The sequence below is a fragment of the Vespula vulgaris genome, chromosome 7 (genome assembly GCF_905475345.1).
Source record: "Vespula vulgaris chromosome 7, iyVesVulg1.1, whole genome shotgun sequence".
Taxonomy (NCBI): domain Eukaryota; kingdom Metazoa; phylum Arthropoda; class Insecta; order Hymenoptera; family Vespidae; genus Vespula; species Vespula vulgaris.
Window position 1 is genome coordinate 6,595,629 of NC_066592.1, and position 14,874 is coordinate 6,610,502.

General features: G+C 37.6%; 2 protein-coding genes across 4 annotated transcripts in view; both read left to right on the forward strand.

Annotated features, from left to right (window-relative positions):
- LOC127065371 (uncharacterized) overlaps nt 1–13,632 on the forward strand; it is a 28,195-nt gene extending 14,563 nt beyond the window's left edge. Inside the window, exons 3-7 of one of the 3 annotated variants that reach the window (XM_050997617.1) lie at nt 807–1,078; nt 7,192–7,308; nt 7,717–7,966; nt 10,585–10,648; nt 13,573–13,632. The gene's annotated coding sequence lies outside the window, so the exon portion shown is untranslated. Of the gene's footprint in view, nt 1–806; nt 1,079–4,719; nt 4,860–5,955; nt 6,017–7,191; nt 7,309–7,716; nt 7,967–8,214; nt 8,752–10,584; nt 10,649–13,572 lie in introns of those variants that run through there. The other 2 variants (XM_050997616.1, XM_050997615.1) reach the window with 2 other exon arrangements.
- LOC127065368 (cAMP-specific 3',5'-cyclic phosphodiesterase) overlaps nt 3,561–14,874 on the forward strand; it is a 179,516-nt gene continuing 168,202 nt past the window's right edge. Inside the window, exon 1 of the mRNA XM_050997593.1 lies at nt 3,561–3,580. The gene's annotated coding sequence lies outside the window, so the exon portion shown is untranslated. The remainder of the gene's footprint in view (nt 3,581–14,874) is intronic.

A 14,874-nucleotide genomic window follows, 5' to 3' on the forward strand; every position in this document is an offset into this window, starting at 1 on the left:
CTACGTTCATTCATATATTTTCTATCATTGTCTCTAGTCGTTCTCTATGGTGGTGTGCGCGCGCGCGTCGCGTTCGGTGTGCTTCGCGCTCGTTGAACCGAGCACGTCGTCCGTCGGTCGGCCCAACCTCCCCCCTCTCTCTTTACCCCCACCCTCCCTCTGTCTCACCCTTCCCCCACCACACCCCCGCGCGTGCCGTTCGCGCCGTGCTCTCGTTGGTCAGTCGCGCGTCGTCCCGGGCAGCGCGCGGGTCTTTTATTCTAGCGGCGAGGAGTAGCTCGCGTCGCGTTACTCTTTTGCCGGACGACGACGACGTTTTATGGTGTCTTGATCTCCTAGTTTTCGTCACCATTGTTTTTCTCCCACCCCTCGATACCATCCCCGTCCCACATCCCTCAAAATCACCCGTCCCATTCTCTTCTATCGTCTCCTTCATTTAGTTTCTTCCTCCTTATCGTCGTTATCATTCTTAGCTCGTTAAACGATATGCTAGAACGAATAAGCTGATTGAAAAGTTGGAAGTTACTGTTTTATCATTTTCTGCCTTCATCCCTTATTTCCCTTTTTTCCCCTTCCCCTTTTCCCATTTTCCTCCCCCTCTCCCTCTCCCTCCTCCCCTCTTTGTTCTTCGTCCTTCTTCCCTATCGTTTCTCTCTCTCTCTCTTCTTTTACTTTTTTTTTCTTCCTTCAAATCCTCGAACTTAAAAAGGTTCACGATCTCTTCGAAAGGTCTCTGTCTTTCTCTCTCTCTCTCTCTCTCTCTTTTTCTCTCTTTCTCTTTGTCTCTGTCCGTATCTTCACAATAGAAAGTAGAAAAGTGAGCTTTGTAAGCTTCTCCGAAAGACGACGATGATCAAGCGAAGGTCTCGTACGTCGAGGAGAGAAATGTGCTTCGTGTGAGAACGTGCCGAAAAGATGTGCTTGCGTGAAGCACGACGACGACGACGACGACGACGATGTGAGGGAAAGCCGACGACGACGACGACGACGACGACGACGACGACGACGACGACAAAGCGAGGAGAGGCTCGACGACAAGATTCAGCGAAATCCCGAGCGTGGCCGAAGTTACGCGACGGTACGCGGAAAGCTTCCTAAAAGAGAAGAAACTTCTTCCTCTTTCTATTTTTTTTCCTTTCTTTTTCTTTTTCTACTTCTTTTACTACTTCTTTTTCCCTTTCGTTTCTTTTCTTTTCTTTTCTTTTACTTTCATTTCCTCCCTCGATTAGATACCCTCGCGATACGCCAAGAGCTGTCGAAGTTGAGGACTTCTGTCCGAGAAATGGCGCTGGGTTATGCGTTATACATGGAAAAGCTAGATTAAAAGAGAAAGATAGAGATAGTCACTCTATAACATCTCTTTTCTTTTGATAATTGAACAAGTGTTAGATTTAATGCGTATATAGATAACGAGCGTCGCGAAGTTTTCTTTCTTTCTCTCTTTTTTCATCTCTCTTTCTTTCTTTCTTTTTTCTCTTTTTTCAATCCATTTATCTTTCTCATTTTCTCTCTCTTTCTCTTTCTCTCTCTCCGTTTTCCTCTTCTCTCTCCATCTTATTTTCGTTCTCCATAAACGTTCACGTAATTGATGCATCAATCGGCGATCGCTCATCACCGTGTTTCTTCACCGTAATCATTTTCATCGGACAACCAAAATTATTTCACGAAGAGCTCCCTTTTCAAAGTAAAGTACAAAGCTATTCTTCATTCTCTTTTCTTTTCTTCTTATTTCCCTTTCGTTTTATTTATCCTTTATTTCTCTTTTTTCGAATAAATGAAAATAGGAATCCATCATCTCTCTCACAGCTTTCCAAACAAAGTCCGACATTACACACTTTTCCTCATATCCCGATATTTCAATAACCGAGGATATTTCCTAGGTATCCTTTTTTCTTTTTCTTCTTTAAGAGCGACGGATATATACGCCCTTTCCTTATATTCTTTTTTATTTTCTTTATATTTTTTCTTTTTTTTATTTTTCTAACAAACATAACGTAATGCGTCACGAGCGGAACACTGCAAGCGTCGGCACGAAGCTTGGGATCGTTAAAACATATTTCCCATTGTTAGATAATGCGCGAAAGTGCAAAGACGCGTTGAAATAGCGCAAACATTCTACGTTATTTTTTCTCCTCTATGCACGTGTTTTTTCTTCTTTTTTTTTTTTTGCTTTCGCATTTCTACATTCTCTCTCTCTGTCTCTCTTTTTCTATCTCTTTTTTCTCCCATCATCATTCATAACTCGAATATGTAAAGTTGCGTATGTATATACCTAGTTCGTTCAACGTCGTTTTCTATGTACCATGCATTAAGTAACATCTTGCATATATTGGGAAGAACCGTCTTAGGAAAGTTCGACAAGTTTCTAACGGTACCTTCGCGAGTTCCCATGAAAAATGCTAGGATATTTGAACGTAAGATGGCGTAATGCCATTCTCGTGTAGACCCTAAGGGAATCGTTGAACGTCGACGCGAAAGGCTTAACGATAAATTTTCTTGGTTGAGAGACGTGCTAAAAAAAAAGTGAAAAATTTAATCTGAATTCATTTATTATCTCGTTAAAGCTCGTCGCTTTATATACATTTCATTTTTCCTGCCGCCCCGTGTTTTTTGCCCCCTCCCCCCTTCTTTTCTCTTTTCTCTTATACCTGACTTTATCGTCATGAAAAAAAAAAATACAAAAAAATCACTCAGTCAGATACATTTCACGTGATCGGAATACGATCGGTCGTGCGTTATCTTAAAAAAAAAACAGAAAAAAAAAAAAAAGAAAAAAGATCAAAACGATGACTCGTGTCTTAGTATGTCGTAAATCATTACAAACGATGGACCGTAAATCATCGGATGACATTAAACTCGACTAAGATTGAATCTTTTGGAAATTCACTCGGACGTATGTACATCGTCGGTATGTTAAAATCCGTCGCGTTCTTTCCATGCACGATGGGATTGATTTAATCGAGTCAAAGACCGAATATTCAGGAATAATCTAATGTAAAAGGATAGTAAACGTAAAGGGTTAACGATCCTTCCGAGTTCGTAAGAAGTACTTATTACACGCACGATATGGATAGTCGAAAGCCATTTAAATGCTATGTGCGGCTCGGAGGTCGTACGTGCATGGAAATTCTTGATCGAGTAATACTAATCGGATAGAGGCAAGGACGAATAAATAGATAGAGAGAGAAAGAGAGAGAGAGGAAGAGAGGGAGAGAAAGAGAAAGTGATTAAAGAAAGATTGAGAATGAATAAATAATGTATGCGTTTTAAATTTCGTGTCCATTAAAGTTCAGTCGAGATAAGACAAACTACGATAATTGTTTCGGCATGATTCTCGATATGATTTCACGCCTTGGAATCACGAATTGATTATATTAGAAAAGAGAGAGAGAGAGAGAGAAAGAGAAATGTCTGACGCAGACGCGGTTTCTGAATGGCAACGAATTTCAACTTGCGTATTGCGATAAATCTAAGTCTCTACATCATCTCTACGTTCTCTTTCGTATCCCTTTCTCTTCCTTCCTATTCATCGTGATAGTAGAAAATTGATTCGTCTCGAAAATCAATGACATTGTTCTTGGTAAGAGTTTTCATCGAATTACTTTAATCGGAAGCAGCGGTGTGAACCGAATCGAGATTTGAAATTAATCTCTATCGTTCCGTTCGATGTATAGAAATATTCGAGAGGAGAATTCTTTTCTTTTCGTTTTGTCTTTTTTATCTTTTATTTATTTATTTATTTATTTTATTTTTTTTTTTATCCATTTCAACGGACCGTCATATTTAAAGGTAAAGTTTCGTAGTAAGATTCGCGCTAAAAATTTGCGTTAAAAAAAAATTTCGTACGAGTCTTACGAATCTTTATATTTTTATTAATTTTTTTTATTTTCTTCCTTTTTTTATTTTCTTTTCCTTTTTCTCTCTCTCTCTCTTTTCTTTCCTTTTTTTAACGTATGATCCGTCATGGTTGCATCATTAAAAGGGCAAGAAGATAGGGATGATAAATATTCAAAGTAGAAAAATGATCTATCGTTAGATTTAATGCAGTCTGTTAGAGGAGAGGTCGAATATTTTCCCTCTTATTTGACATCGGCTCATTCTTCTTCCTCTTCTTCCTTCTTCTCCTAGTCTTCTTCTACTTCTTCTTCTTCTTCTTCTTCTTGTATCTCTTTGTCTCTTTTCTTCTCCATTCTCAGCTGGACGAAGGAAAAAGTATTTTGAAATCGAAACTGTCAGTCAATACGAGCGACAAGCTCGCTTTCAAGTACAACGAGTATATTCTTTCGTTTGCACGAATAACAATAAAGAACGAGAGAGAGAAAGAGAGAGAGAGAGAGAGAGAGAGAGAGAAAGAAGGATGACAATATCTCTTAGGAAAAATCTTTCGACTAGATGATCGTGAAAAGGTCGTTGCAAATTCTGCTTCATGGGAGTCACAAAAATATGACGATGAGAGAGAGAGAGAGAGAGAGAGAGAGAACGTTCCGTTTACCGATAAAAAAATTTTTCTTTTCTTTTCTTTCCTTTCATTTTATTTTATTTTATTTCATTTTATTTCATTTTATTTTCTTTTATTTCATTTTCTTTTATTTTATTTTATTTTATTTTGATTCCTCGTTACATCCTTTTCAAATTTCACGATCGGAATGATCTTTCCATAATTTGCTACTCGGTTACCCCAGGAACATCATCTCTTCATAAATTCCATTTCTATTGTAGGTTTCTTGATTCAGATACGATCTACGATGTTACTCTTACATTTCTTTCATTTCTTTCATCGTCGTTTAATTTTCGTCTGTATATCTAAGTCTCGTTCGTTCTCGAGACATATTATTATTCGCCATTAGTATGCTTTTGCGGGGAAAAAAAAAAGAAATTATTATACGCAGAGTATTTTTAATGAAATCAGTAGATGAATCCAAGCGCATAGAAAAGGAAATTCCTTTGGCAAGGTACTACAAACTACCATCTAGCATGTCTTAATTACGATAATTAGAGTAAGAGAGATAGAGAAAGAAAGAAAAAGAAAAAGAGAGAGAGAGAGAGAGAGAGAGAGAGTTATAAGGCACTTTCTCGTTATTTGCCTTAGTTGTTCTTTTCATTTTCTTTATATTCTTTTTATTTTTATTTTTTTTTTTTTCATTCTCTCTCTCTCTCTCTCTTTCTCTCCTTTTCTCTACTATGTTTCTTTCTTCTTGCAGCAATGTAATATACATACATATGTATTTTATTCATTGTTCACCAGTAGAACGAGTATTCTCGAGAAGCTTTTGGAACGAGAGCATTGAGCTATAGTAGTACGCTTGCGTTCTTCAATGGTCTTCGTTACTTCGACTTTTCGTTCTGACTTCGTCGTGCGTGCATTGTCGATCGACTTTAGATTCGAATACGATAAAATATTCTGTCAGCTTTCTCGTGAGTTATATTCGCCCACGTATATACGTACACACGTACACACAACTTTACTAAATCTCTCCAAGTGCTTTCTCATTTCGTGCGTATGAACCTTAGCGAATTAGAGTTTTGCAACATTCGTTAGCGTGTATGTACGTTGATAGTACGTAAGTAGTACTAAGCTGGTTCATCCTACAAATACCAAGTTTTCTCTTCTTTTTCTTTTCTTTCTTTATTCTTCTTTTTTTACATTAGTTCGTTCGTTCATTCTTTTTTATAAACTCGTTCGTTGAAGACGTAACATTCTCTCGATATATCATGTCGCGTTATTATCGATACGCGTGAATTTTTTCATGATTTCATGGTTGAATTGTTTAACGATTAACAATACTCTTACATATATGTTTCTCAGCTTGTAAAATTAATACGAATGACCCTTGAATTATTTCATCGCGAGAAAATTGAATTCAATGCATGGTTGAACCTATTTGTTTCTTCGTTTCGTCGTGAATTACTACGAAGAAACTATAGTATTGACTTTCCTCTGTTATAATATAACAGTTAATACGCTTACATAGTGGGATTCGTCATGATAAACTAGTTTACTATGTGACGAAAACAAGTAAGACATAAAGAGAGAAGAGAACAGAGAGAGAGAAAAGAGAGAAAGAGAGAGAGAAAGAAAACGTAATCGTGAAATGGGTATCGGAAAGCAAAGAAGCCGCCAAAGAATCGAGTTAATGGTATGCTCTTGTTATTATTGCAAAATTTGCATAACGATCAGTTTCATATTTTTCATTCTACAGAACATAATTACCGATTGTTTGACGATTGCTAGCTAATTCGATTATTAATGCTCTTTGTTTGTCGCGATCTCAGTATACGTGTGTGTATATGTCTGCTGCGAGTGGGTGTGTGTATATACATATTCATATATAATTTCTATTATAAATAATGTTATTATGTACGTATATATTATGTATATGAAACGATTTTCTTATATCGGGATACGACGTTAACAATTTACGTCATAGAATGTCGCAAAAATCAATGCACCAAGGTCTTTTTCTGAAAGTTAAAATCCATCCGGTTTTTAACCACCCTCATCCTCCCCCCACTTCTCTCTCTGTCTCTCTCTATCTCTCTCTCTCTCTCTCTCTCTCTCTCTCTCTCCGTATCGTACACTTTTTCTCATGTTCATCAGAGCGTCGCAATAAGAGAGGCTTTTTACGGCTCATTCATGCGCGTAATTTGCAAGCCGTCTTCTTCGCGTTGAATGAAATATTTTTTCTCTTTCTTTCTCTATCTCTATCTATCGCTCTCTTTCTCTCTCTCTCTCTCTCTCTCTTTTTCTTTTTTGGTTTTATTTTTTTTTCTTTTTTTTCCTCCTTAAATTCCTCAAAACCACCGACTATACGCACCAATTCATGATAAGATAAATTTCTTTCTTTCTTAATCTTATTTTATCCGCGAATGAAAATGCAATTCCTTGCTCACTAAAGAACAATAAAAGAAAGAAACATCTGATATTTTGTGGATATTGAACTAGTAAATTTTCCTTCTCTCTCTCTCTCTCTCTCTCTCTCTCTGTCTCTCTTTCTGTTTCTCTGTCTATGCGTCTACCCGTCAGTCTATCTGTCTATTTATCCATCTGTCTGTCCGTCTGCCACTTTTTTCTCTCAACTTTGGAATTTGAGAGAAAAATCAGATTTACCAATGAACCGTTGTTAGATGTATCGAGAAAGGGTGAAAACTTCCACTCGATAAAATAATTTCATGCCAACGTCTTTCTTGCAGTGGTAAATGCAACTACAAAAATGTTCGCGATGGACGCTCGATAGATTCGGGGAGCTTAGAACAGGGCCGATTTTTAACTTGCCCTTGAATCTTGTCGAAAGAACGTAAATGCGGCGGGTATGTCCTCTTAAGTATAAAGAAAAGTGGTATAGAAGTGCAAGTTTCTGAGATAAAGCTCGTCTTCGTCGTCGTCGTCGTCGTCGTCGTCGTTGTCGGATCAGCGACAAGTGGAAAACGTGTAATCCAAAGTGCCGCTCTGGCTGCACATTCTCTCGTTTTTTTTCTTCTTTTCTTTTTTTCCACCTTTGGTGGTATGTTCGTAAAGAAAAAAAGAAAAAAAAAAATCGAGTCAACAACGCGACAAACTCCGACGACACACTCCTTCGTGCACGACTTTCCTTTGGAAAATCTTAAAGCTTTTGCGAACGATTTTAGCAATTTGATCGATAGCTCTCTGCTATGGATGACATGTGGTTTACCAACAATCTATGGACATAACACGCTCTGACACACGATCGGTTATAGATACTACATTCGGCAAATGGACGCAGAGACTCCAATGATGCCATGCTAATATTGATACGTTGTGACGTAAACATAAGCGAGCTTCTCTCGTAAGAGAAAATGACTAAGAGAGATAGAGATAAATAGATAGATAGATAGAAAAAGAGAGAGAAGAGGAGGAGGAGGAGGAGGAGGAGGAGAAGCAGCAGAAGAGACCGAGAATGTGTTTGTCTTGTTGAGAACAACACCGTGACGTTTTCTACAAATCTGCGTAATCCAATTTATTTTATTATTTATAACTTTTTTTATATTTTCATTTTATTTTTTCTTTTCCTTTCTTTCTTTCTTCTCTTTTTATCTTATTCTACTTTCTTTTATTTTCATGACATGACTAATACGTTTCGGAAATACGTAAGAGAACGATACAGAGAATTAGAAATTGTTTTGTCCTTCTTACGAGATTTTTTTTTGTATTCTTCTTTGCTTCTTTTCTTCTTTTTTCTTTTTTTGTGATTTTAGATCGAAGAAAAAGCGAAATGAAGTTGTTATCATTAATAATGCAATATGAAGGTGGAAGTGCAATATCGTTAAGAGACGACAAGAAATCGTGCAAAATTATACGTTATCACGAGCGTTCGAAACGTTGACTATGATAAACTATCCTGTCGATTATGAGCTTATTTGACGTTGAGAAGAAACACGTAGGCTGCTTTTTCATACGCGCTGTTAATCTTAATTATTCCGTTCGTATGGACACCATTTCATAACTATAAATTATGATACTAGCAATTAAGCTCGTTGGTTGGTACCGTGATTTTTATTCTTATCTTTGCGTCCTTGCCACGTGGATAAATACACGTACGACATTTCTTTTTCTTTTTTCTTTTTTCTTTTTTTTTTTTTACTCTTATCTTTTTCTCCTTCTTCGTCTTCTTCTTCGTTCTCTTCGTCTTTACAACGAACCATTGCAAATATAACGTGGGGATGAAGTATCCAAGATGTCATGGTTATGACAGAAAGTAATAATTAATTCAGCATACATACATATATCCTTGGCGTTAGCAAATTGACTCGTGTCTCACCATACACGATCCAGGTATGATTGTGATACATTAATACAAGAATACAAGAGAGAAGAAGAGAAAGTACATTTGGAACGTTCATTTGTCACGTTCATCTCTTTCACGAATCGACACTATCTCATTTGTTCGTTATATTACATACTTCATCGATTCGACGTCATATCCTCTTTGCGCGATCATTTAAATAACGAGAGATCGATTATTATTGTCGTCTTCGACACGGGAAAACAACATAGTCTTTTGTAAACGATTTATTAAATCGTACCAGCGAACTGTCCAAGGCAGCTTCGAAACAATTTGTTGAATTACATGCAGTTACACGTGCATGCACGAACACATATACGCTCGTACGCATACAATCATTCTATCGGTATATTCAAGATGAACGGTAATGAATTTCATGCCACGGCCGTTGCAAACCGTCAGACTCTTATCGCGTTTTGTCAACCACAGTCGTGTCGAGCTCAACGAACAAACGCATTTGGTATGTCCAGCACGATCGTACTCGTTATTTGGATGCATGATTGCGGTGCCTAAAAGGCGTTTACCAAGCAATATCCATAGGTATTTCAAACGTTCCCTGTCGTTGCTTGCAGCTTACGATTAGTATAATTACTAATGGCTTTGTAACGGCGATTTCGACGAACCTAATGCGATATCGATTCATAGATTAAACTTTTCTCATATTTCTCGATTATTTTACATATTTATGACTATTCATCGAATTTATTACGTACGTACGTCCGATCAAAGAGAAACGTTTCTACTTGCGATCGTAGAAAAAAAAAAGGAATCGAACGTTTCAAACTTTACGCCCCTCGTATCGAACAACTATCATCCTTTCTCTATCGTGAATTTGAAAAATGACTAAGAACGAGAGACCCGTGTCGATTACGTATTCGCTTTCGATCAATTATCGTGCTTTTTAAAAAATGATCTTCGAAATAGCAAAAAACTTGAACGAACCGAAGATTTATCTCGAATCGTCGAACTAAAAGAAGAAAATAGTCGTGGAAGAAGAAAAATGAGAAAGAAGAATCAGAATCAGAATACGAATACGAATACGAATACGAATACGAATACGAATACAAATAAGAATAAGAATAAGAATAAGAATAAGAATAAGAGGAATATGAAAAGCTTTCTCGATAAAAATCTCGCTCGGCGGAGACCGAACTGTTATGGGAACTGTGTGCGTACGAGAGAACAGGTTGAAATGCGAGTGGATATGGAACTGTTTGACCTTTGAACCCTCCAACTCACGGAGATAGATTTAAAGAGTGGTTCGTGAACGAAGCGGTAACGTGAAAAGAATATCGAATTGGCGATCGATCGATCGGTTTATGGATGATACAAAGAGAGACAGAGAGAGAGAGAGAGAGAGAGACGATGTGATTTAACGTGTCGATGGACGATGCAAGTGTTACACGCGCGCGCGCGCAACCTTGTAATCGCTTTGTCGTGCGAAAGAAATTAGGGCGTGGTAGCGTCATATCGGTGTACACGTTTTTGCGACCTACTGTTACTCTCTGTCTGTATTCCTCTCTCTCTCTCTCTCTCTCTCGCTCTCTTCCCTCTCTCTATATCACTCTTCCTCTCTCTTTCTCTCTCTTTCACTCTTTTGCCGTCGTTATGTGTCGTGTTGTGGAGGAAACAACGTTGTTACGAGAAAGCTCATGCGGAAATCTCTGCACATAAGCCCTCGGCTTCGACGACCGAGAGAGAAGAAAGAAAAGGATGGAAAGAGAAAATGATAAGCTTTACCCTCGCCATATTTTTATTATAACCTTTTAGCACCCTTTCACAGGCCGCTTCTTCCTCTCGAGTCAACGGGAGGTTAGTTCAAGAGGAAATAAACATTGGCTCGTGCCGTACGTATCATAATGAGCCACATCATCGGACGTTTCCTTAAACCCTTTTAAATGCTTCGCGATAATTGTTTCTGATATCTATTTTTTTCTTTTTTGAAATACTTATGAAATATCGAATAATAGCTATCGTCATTTCCTTCTCGCTCTTTTCCACATATATACCTATGTATGTACGTACGTACGTACGTATTTTGAATTTTCCAACTAATATCGACGATATCAAATAATCGGTCTTTGAAATAATTATCTATCCACAACATTAGAGAGATTAATATCGCTATAATTAATTTTACCTTTTATTATTTTCGCATACCTACGTATTTCCCTTGGGCTTTATTGGATTTGTTACACATTACCATCGTTCTCGACAATGGAGGCCGGCATGAACTAGGAGTCGAAGTGGATTAGAGAATAGCTGTAACTACTCTCATCTATTCTCCATCTCTCTTTCTCTTTCTCTCGCTCTCTCTCTCTCTCTCTCTCTCTATTTTCGACGGAGATAATCGTTGCCTTTGGCCAATCGTTTTGTATTCGCCAGAATTCCTCTTATCTAGACGCACTATATATTCTGCATACATATCGATGATATTTCATGTACATGTATGCATATTTATCAACGTACAGTTAACAGGCCAGTAGGAAAATATTTTTATTTGTGAATTTTTAAACGATCGTAAGGTCATTGAAGGTCAGCAATCTTCTTATTCATTGACAAAGATAGAGAGAAACAGAGAGAAAGAGAGAGAGATGTATACAACGTAGAGATGTATACAAAGTTCATCAACCAAGTTCACCGTCCAGTTCGTTCGTTGTTCAGTCTCGACTCTGTCTCTAAAGAGTTAATTAGTACTACTAGATTGTGTGCGCACGCACGCCAAAGCCTAGACCACCGGGAACAAAAGTGAGACTCGGATTTCGCGGCAAAGGTTAATTGTTTGTCTCTGTCTGTCTGACTGTCTTTCTCTCTCTCTTTTTCTATCTCTCTGTCTCTGTCACGCGATCTTTCTTTTCTTCTTAACAAACGGAAGGCTCTGCTAACCGATACTAAAATTGTCTTTCTAAGGGTTTCAAAGGGCGAAAAAGGCATAGGATGGAAGCATCCCTCTTTTGTGACACCAACCATATCGCGAGTCATCCAATCGAGTCGAGTAGGCTAAATCCTACGTCGAGCGAAATCGGAAGCTTTCAAAAGGGGAATGAGAAGCCCCCATTATACGATGATTCACGAATGAAAATAAGATCGATAGTTTCGACGACGTCTTTTCTTTTGCATTTATTTCTTCCTCTTTGCTTTTTTTCTTTTTTCTAATTATTATCAAGAATAACTTCGATCTTGTTTCCTTTACATTCCGTTTCATTTTCTTCATTGGTTATTCTATTTTAATCAAAATAAATGTTTTCTTCTCTCTCTCTGTTTCTGTCTCTATATCTATCCCTATCTCACTTTATCTTTTTTATTACTTTCTAATAATTTCAAACCACAGGAAAATTCACGGTTCATAGATATTCGAGTCCATCGATTTGGTAATCATCAAAGTAGCTTCTAGTTTGCGATAGATTCGTCTGGGTAATGATTGGGATGATGGACATTCCAAGGGTCGTACCCTAGGATCGTACGTAGGACGAAGGGAATTCGTATGCGGTTGATGGAACATTTCATTGGGAGCGTTTCGGCGAATCGCGATGATCGCATCCATAACCGCGAGCTCGAATATTTCACGAACGACGTTACGGTAGCGTCACGTTGCCTATAATTTCCTGATGTCGTTCGTTTTGCGAAATTGCACGGGTTTCGAATAGAAAGAGAAAGAGAAAGAGAGAGAGAGAGAGAGAGAAAGAGAACGCATTCTCGTACGAAATTTATCGATTCCTGACATTTGAAATATTGTCCTAATGAAGTCTCGAAATTTGACAGAAGTAGATTTCTATTTGATTAATTGAATACATTGTAATTTTTCTTTTCTCCATTTATCATCGACGTATTAAAAAAAAAAGAAAGAAAGAATGAAAAAAGTGAATAAGAAAGAAACGGATAAAGCAGAGTTTCTGTTCCTTTGAATATTATTCTTTCCTTGTCATCGCTTTTTTTCGCGAAATCAATTGGGATACGTGAGATTTGTAATGTATGAATGATCGTCTTCGACGAACTGTCCAGGAAAATGTAGGTCGCGATCTGTAGGTTTTGTGTTTGGCGAGATTACACATTTGCTACGTGCGTACCTACATGCATACGTACGTACGTACGTACATAGTTTAACGTACATACGTAGTTTTATTACATATTGGTATACCTGGGATATACGTAGTTAGATACGTGCAATTCGCATCGTCGAAAGAATTCTCTAACAAAGTTAGATGACGGCTGTCCAAAGGATGATACACGGTTAACGATAAATAATATCACGTTTTGTTTTGAAACATTGTCGTCGTCATCACTGTTGACTTTTCTAAATGTCCAAGGGTAATGAATAGTTCGCGCCCACGTGTGCATATACGTAGTTAGTTTATTCGTTGTTTAGTTAATCTCCCTCCTTCTCATCCCCACGCCCTCCTCTCTCTCTCTCTCTCTCTCTCTCTCTCTCTCTCTCTCTCTCTCTCTCTCTCTCTCTCTCTCTCTCTCTCTCTCTCTGTCACTCTTTTTCTCTCGGTCCTTCTCTCTCTCTCTCTCTCTCTTTCTTTTTCAACTACGTCGTCTTCGTCGTTTTCGTTATTGTCGAGTAAAGAAAAGTAATATGACGTATTTTAATGCAAAATCACAAGTCGACGGAATATTGTATTAAAGTTTCCAACTAAATCTGATCCTCGTAAAGATTATTCTTTTTTTCTTCCTTATTTATTTATTTTTTACTACTTTCTTTTTAATATTTTTTTTCCTTTTTCTTTTTTTTTTAACGCCGCTGTAATCGAAAAATCGTCGAGGAAAGAAATAAAGGCGTCGAGGTTTTCCTTCCTCTTTCGAAGATTTTCTTTAAAATACAGTTTCGACGTGGGAAACGAAAACGTGCGTGAGAGTGTAAGAAAAAAAGTGAGAGAAAGAGAGAGAGAGAGAGAGAGAGAGAGAGAGAGAGAGAGAGAGAGAGAGAGAGCTTTGATACGCAATACGATTTTACAACTAATACTAGTGACAGAGAAAACGTTCGAAGAGATTATAGAGTTTTCGGACCGAGTTAAATGTCTTCCGAAGCTTTTCTTATTTCTTTTTCTTTTTTTTTTCTAAACTTCCGTCTTCTTCGATTTGCATGAAGTTACTCGGTAAACTTTCAGCCGTGAGTAAATTGAAGTTTAAATATTGTCGGTAAGCGAAAAGTTCGACTTTGAGATGGCCCTTATTAACCATCGACTATAGACGACGACGAGTGTAAGAGAAAATTTGTACCAAAGGAAAATTCGTTTCGGTTTTTCTATGTGAAAAGCTATTGTAGAGTTTCAGTTGGTTGGTTCCTCTGTTTTGAAAGTTCTCGTCGATTAATCGATTATTCGATTAGCTTTTGTATTTCCCAACGGGGACAACATTTCGATGGATCGTAAAGTAATTTCGTGTACGTCGTTTGGTCATATCCCTTAAAAATACCTCTTGTGTTACCTCAAAACGAAACAATAATAACAAGTATACGATTCTTAAAACGAATAGCTTTTCTTAGATTTTTATTTCGATGGCATTTGATCGTCGACAAGAGAAAAATAGCGCTTTTCGGGGTTTTATGGTATTTCTCGAGCGAACGATTCGCACTATTTCTTAACGGATATCGCGTGGATTCGTCTCTCGACTTATATACGAATAGTTCAATGAGATTTTCAAAGCGTTGTAAACCGTGCCACCTCGAATTGAATTCGAATGTCGAAAAAGAATTGAAAATTCGGAATCGTATCTCGCTCTTTGTGTCTCTTGCGTTAGAAGATATTCGACCTTTAAAACGCGAACGAGTTTCGTTAATCTTAGCGTTGTCAAAACTTAAAGAAAAAGAAAGATAAAGACAAAGAGAAAGACAAAGGATTCAGCTAGAATCGATGACACTCTTGGGAATAAGTATAAAATCGCAAAGATCCATCCGACGCGTCTTCTCTTTCTTTTTTTCTTTTTATCTCCCATAGTTGGATTTGCATAAAGGATTTACATTACGATGATCGACGTTATCAACGATCATCTCGTTTGACCTCGACTTTCAATGGACTACAGATCATATCCAGAATGATAGAACGATTCTAAATTTCAAAGAGAGAGATCA